This window comes from Elephantulus edwardii, unplaced genomic scaffold, assembly GCF_000299155.1.
Source record: "Elephantulus edwardii isolate Elephantulus edwardi_28Jun2011 unplaced genomic scaffold, EleEdw1.0 scaffold00014, whole genome shotgun sequence".
Lineage (NCBI taxonomy): Eukaryota > Metazoa > Chordata > Mammalia > Macroscelidea > Macroscelididae > Elephantulus > Elephantulus edwardii.
In genome coordinates, this window is record NW_006399764.1 from 349,525 (window position 1) to 355,871 (window position 6,347).

The following is a 6,347-nucleotide window of genomic DNA, read 5'->3' on the forward strand; positions in this document are numbered from 1 at the left end:
AGAACACATTATCCAGGAGGCTGGGCTCTATGAGGAGAAGCGTAGCATCAGGATTGGAGGAAGATTCATCAACAATCTGCGTTATGCAGATGGCACGACCCTGCTTGCTGAAACTGAGGAGGACGTGAAGTGCTTATTGCAGAAGGTCAAGGACTGCAGCCTTTAATATGGATTAAGGCTCAATATAAAGAAGACAAAGATTCTTACTTCTGGGCCAATTGGAAGCATCAGGATGGATAGTGAAGAGATTGAGATTGTTAACAGGTTTAGTTTGCTTGATTCCACAGTCAACACTCTTGGTACCAGCAGCCAGGAAATTAAAAGATGTATTGCAATGGGAAAGTCTGCTGTTAGAGACCTCTCCAAAGTACTGAATAGCAATTGTATCATTCTTGAGACCAAGGTGCAGCTGTTACAGGCCATCGTCTTTGTAATCACTTGCTATGCATCAGAGAGTTGGACAAGGACTAGGGAGGATAGAAGGAGAATTGATGCCTTTCAGAGTATTGAATATATCATGGACTGCTAAGAAAATGAACAAGTTCCTCCTAAAGAGGGTTAAACCAGGCTGCTTCGTCTGACATACTTTGGATACATTGCAAAGAGGGATCAGTCCTTGGAGAAGGACATCATGCTTGGGAGGGTGGAGGGCCAGCACAGGCAAGGAAGACCCTCTATGAGGTGGATTAATTCAGTGACTGGGATAATGGGTGAGATAGGCACAGGATAGAGTGGAGTTTAGGGCTGTTGTACATAGGGTCGCTATGAGTGGCAAGCCACTCAACAGCACATAACAACAACAACAAAAGATAACAAGTTCTGGTGGCACAGTGCCTTCCACGCTGGGCTGCTGACCAAAAGGTGGTAAGATTTAAACCCTGTGGGGGGTCTCTATGAGATGGAATCAACTCAGTAATGGTGGGCTTGAATTTTTTTGTTTTGGAAAGATGGGATTTTATGTGTTGGTTGATTGGTTTTAACTCTCTGGTTGTCTTTGCTATTAGCACAAAAGATATTGTTATGAGAATTTATGCATCTATAATTTTATATAGATTAAAGATTATGTGCTGGATGGAGAGTAAAGCACTCAATCACAAAAATATTTTATCTGAAGTTACAGTAGTTGCTAAAGAAGGGCTTCCAGTCTGAGACCTGAGCAGTTCTATAGAGAAAGGGGAGGAAAAGAAGCAGCTCATTAAAATGTGTGCTGAGCTGAACACAAGGTTGGCAGATTTGAGAAGTAAAAGGAAGACCAGAAGTTAGTGGTATCAAGGGAGCTGCCTTGCATATCCTCCATGTCCAAAGAATATAAAATATCTTTCCAGGGGGTTAAAAAACAATTGATGGTGCAACCACTGTGGAAGGCTGTATGGCGCTTTCTCAAAAAGTTGCAAATAGAGATACCATTTGACCTGGCAATTCTACTACTGGGAATATATCCCAAAGAGACCATAACTGACATCCATGCAGATATATGCACACCCATGTTTATTGCGGCTCTGTTCACAATAGCAAGAAGTTGGAAACAACCCAGGTGCCCATCAACAAACGAATGGATAGAGAAGCTGTGGTATATTCACACAATGGAATACTACACTGCACTGAAAAACAAGGAACTCATGCAATATTATTCAAAATGGGTGAGCCTGGAGGACATAATGCTGAGTGAAATATCTCAGATGCAAAAGGACAAATATTGCATGATGCCACTGTTGTAAAATGGGACTGATATCAGGGTTGGGGTAAGACTGAGAAGAACTGGATAAATTGTGTATACTGCACTAAAACAGATGAGGGAGTGAATAATTTTAAAGCGATGTATGATAGGGTCTTATGGTTATCACAGGAGTCCACAATTAAGGTTGCATAGTGGAATGAACTTGGGGCTGTGGGAGGGTTGTGGGGGGGGATTGTGTACCAGGGAAAGAGTGTTTCTTTTACTCTTGAAAGAGAAGAGCGAACTGGGGGGTGGGGGGGAGAGGGCTTTGTGGGGAGAGAAGTGCAGCAATGAATGAATGGAAATCCAAAATCTCTGTAAATGCTCATTAAAATTATTTTAAAAAAACAAAACAAAAAAAACAATTGATAAACTCCCCAATAGGAGCTTACTGAAATCAGTTATGGTGTAATTAGGCAGCAGAATGCTATGTGGTCACTAAAATGTCCAGTTTATTGAGTGGAAAATGGAAAGTTATACAACATTATGAATAGTATTGGGCTACAGAGAATGTTATTTGTCCAACCAGTAACCATTTTCACTTTTTCCGTCACATTAACAGTACCTTATTTTTTCCCTTATTTTTTTAACCTTTTTTTAAAATGTATTATGTCACTTGGTTTAAAAAAAAATCACCTTTTAGCATCTCTTGCAAAAATATGACCCTGTTACTTAACTCTAGTCATTGAGGGAAGAGTATATTATACTTGACTAGCCTGCAACTTGGAACACAGGTGTTGTGGCTGGAGCTTGTGTGAATGCAATCTGTCTTCTGATCTTCTGACTGCTGCTACCAAGGGTGTTGATTGTGGATCCCAGTAAGATGAAGTCATACACAACCTCAATCTTTTCTTCATCTATCTTGTTACCTATCAGTCCAGGGTGAGATTTTTCCTTTCTTGTTTTTGAGGTGTAATCCATATTGAAGCCTGTAGTCTTTGATCCTCTGTAGCAAGCATTTCAAGTCTTACCTTCAGCAAGCCAAGTAGTGCCATCTGCATAATACATGTTGTTGATGAGTCTTCCTCCAATCCTAACGCCACATTCTTCTTAATATAGTCCAACTTCTTTCTCGAATATTTTGTTCTGCATACAGATTGAATAGGTATGGAGAAAGGATATATCCCTGACACATACCTTTCCTGACTTGAAACCATGCAATATTCCCTTGCTCTATTCAGACAACAGGCATAGATTTTACATGAAGACAATAATGTATTTTGAGGTTCCCATTCTTCTTAATGCCAGCCATAATTTGCTATGATCCACACAGTTAAATGCCTTTGCATAGTCAATAAAACACAAGCAGACTTCCTTCTAGTATACTCTGCTTTCAGCCAAGATTCATTTGACATCAGTAATGATAACCCTCAGGCCAAGGCTTCTTCTAAATTCATCCTGATTTCTGGCAGTTCTCAGTGGATGTAGTGTTCTACTTGCTTTTGTATGTGTGTGTATATGTAATATATATTATATATCTAGTTCTGTGTATATGTGTATAAAGGTATTATATACACACACACAAATACAATTACACTTAAACCTCGTTCGTATAAAACATCTGTAAGTGACACCGAAAACTGATAACAGGATTACCCCTTAGGGTGTGGGATCCTAAGAAGGAGGTGAGAGGTGGATTTTTCTGTCTTTTGTATTCTTTGAAGTTTTTCCACTGAATATGTGTTTTCAGGAAAACAAAGCTATTTCTCCTTTATGACTTGATTCCTTAATGCCAAACACAGGCTAACTCCCTGACTCATCTAGGTTTCTCGCAGAGCTGTCATCGCAATGCCAGTTTCTCAGCTATTTTTCAATACTTTTCATTTCACCTAAGAGGCTTGCTTTTCCCTCCCATCATTAACATCCTGTGTCTCTTTTAAATATTCATCAACCTGTTTCCAGTGCAAACCATTTAAGAAAAAGCTTCATAGAATAATGGAATGATTAATTGAGTCAAGTGGATAAGAAAGCATTCACATAGCTGCTTTGATAATACAGTGTTGTCCTCCAAATAAAACCTTTTATTATCACTAACACTCAATTGTTACCATGGTTACAAGTTCATTTAAAAGCCAGTTGAAATAAGAAAGGATGGGCCAGTCCTCTGGATTGATTAAATAAGCTCTAAATGCTTGGAAGTCCTTAGAACAAAGGGACTTCTAGCTCTGAGCACTGCAAAGCCTTGGTCCTGATATTTCTGTCCTAAGTATTTTCAATTTCATGAGCAACCCGAAGCAACAAGCACATGGGATGTGGAGTGAAGGGACTGGGACACTGAGACAGTAAGAGAAACCGAATCAAGGAGCTAGAGGTGGATGGAGAAAGCATTTCTTCAAGATCAGAGGCAGCTTCAAAAACTAAGAGAAAGGTCCTCCTATCATGTTGCTAATCCCAGGCCTGTCTGAAAGTGTGAAATTATTCGGTTTATCAACTCTATCTGTAAATAGGCTGCATGCATACATAGCTCTATCACAACAGGTATTTATAAATTGTGAAGCAGATGGCTCAGACATTAAATCGTGAACATTTGAATCCCGTCCTTTGCCAATACCTTCCTGACAGCCCCAAGAGGAACGTATCTCACACATATAAATGCACAGGACAAGCCAGGCCAATGGGGATGCTTAATTTACTCTGGGGATCCGATTAAAGCAGATCCCTAAGCAGAACTCCAATTAGGCTGAACCACGTGGGGGTGGCCTGTTAAATATGGTATCTTCACTGTTTTTTCTATTCAAATTTTCTATCTTTGCTCCTTTTTTCCAAGTAATACAGACTTAGGAAAAGGAAATGGTGAGGGGGGGAAAGGCAAGACCAACCTAAAACAGAAAAGGAATCTGACGTTTAGGCTGAGTAATTTGCCTTCAGGGAGCTCGAATGGCCACTAGTCCATTCCTAGGTAAGGAGTTGTGCTGCTAACCCAAAGGCTGACAGTTCAGCTCATGAGAAAATAATGAACAATCTCCTTCTATGAGATTTACGGCCTCTGCAAAACTGCTGGAGTGTCAGTTATTAGTCAGTTACAGCTCGGTGACAGGGAGAGACACTCTGCCTTCATTGGTGGTGGAGCCAGGGTTTGAACCTCTGTTTGAATCCAGAACACCTGCCCTTAGTCATGGCTACCCTGCCTCCATGAAAATGCCTAGCTAGTCACTGTGAAGCGAGCCAGAAAAGCAACAGGAACAGCTATTGACCCACCTGGCCTCTCCAGCCATTGTGATTAGAAAGCATTATTATCTTTTGAAACAAGCAGACAAGTCCTTCTGATTAGCTTACTAGGTTAAAGTGACATGTGGCACGATCACTGCGAATCATCCGAGGAACACAAGGAGAAATGAAACTTAATGACCAAGCCCACCTGCCAAATGCTGAAAAGAAGAGAAGAATCAGCTCCCCCGGAGCTGGTGACCCAGCACCACCGACAGTGCGAGTGCTGGACTGGAGGACACAGCTGCCCTGGAACTTGGCAGGCGGCCTGGGCCTGGACTGTTTCCTGCCCATTGCACCTCGCAGGGGCACCACGGAGACATCAAGCCGGGTGGACTCCCAACACGGCTTGGTGTTCCTGCCCCCCTGGCAGCAAAATTAAAACTTCGCCCAGGGACTTAACGGCCCTTTTGCTGATCTCCACGTGAACGTGAATGGTGCAGCTATCTCCCTGCGCACAGCGCTGGCTATCTCCCAGGGTGCTGCTTAAAATGCGGCTGAGCCCAAATGGAAAACATCAAGTCTTGTTGAAGTCAGCACATGGAATTAATCTCTCAAAGTAATGAAAGGATTAGTCTCACTCTGTAAGATAAAGAAATGTGAAGAGTGAGTATGGCTTGGCTGCTTTTAGTAGGAGACAGGACGGAGGAGACTGAATATTTGGGACACAATTTAATGTCACTTAGATATTGATGTGATTGTGCGGGTGCTTTTAAAAAGTTAAGCATCTGAGATTTTTTTCCCCTTTTCTTTTTTTTAAAATTATTATTAATTTTAATGAAAGTTTACAGAGACTTTGGATTTCCATTCATTCATTGTTGCACTTTTCTCCTGCCGACCCCTCCCCCCATTTCGTTCTTCTCTGTGTAAAGTAAAAGAAAAATTCTTTTATTGTTGTACAATCCCTCCCGCCAAGTCCACTCCACTCCACAGCCTTCATTCTGGACTCCTGTCATGACAATAATACCTGATCATATATTCCTTTTAAACAGATCTCTCCCTCATCTGTTTCAATGCAGTATACATTATTTATCCCATCTTTCTCAGTCTCCCCCCAACTCCGATGTCAGTTCCATTTTACAACAGTGGCACTATGCAGTATTTGGCCATATCTGAGATAACCACCTTATTGCTACTTTATATTGGAAAAGATTGGCCTTCCAAGTGTACTGGTCTTTTCATTCTTCTTCATTTTTTTTAGCTCTTAGAAGCATAAAGATATGATTTAGATAAATATCAAATTGAAGAACTCTAAGTTAAGCTCTCTGTTTTCCCACCCCAAGGAGCACTGGGTGGACAGAGTCCTGCTGTCATTTGCTAAGGGACAGTGGCGACCTTGCGGCGGGCCCTGGGCCTGGCAAAGATCCGTTCTCTTGTCCACTAGGTCGCTATGAGTCACAGCATACTCCCTTAACTCTGAACA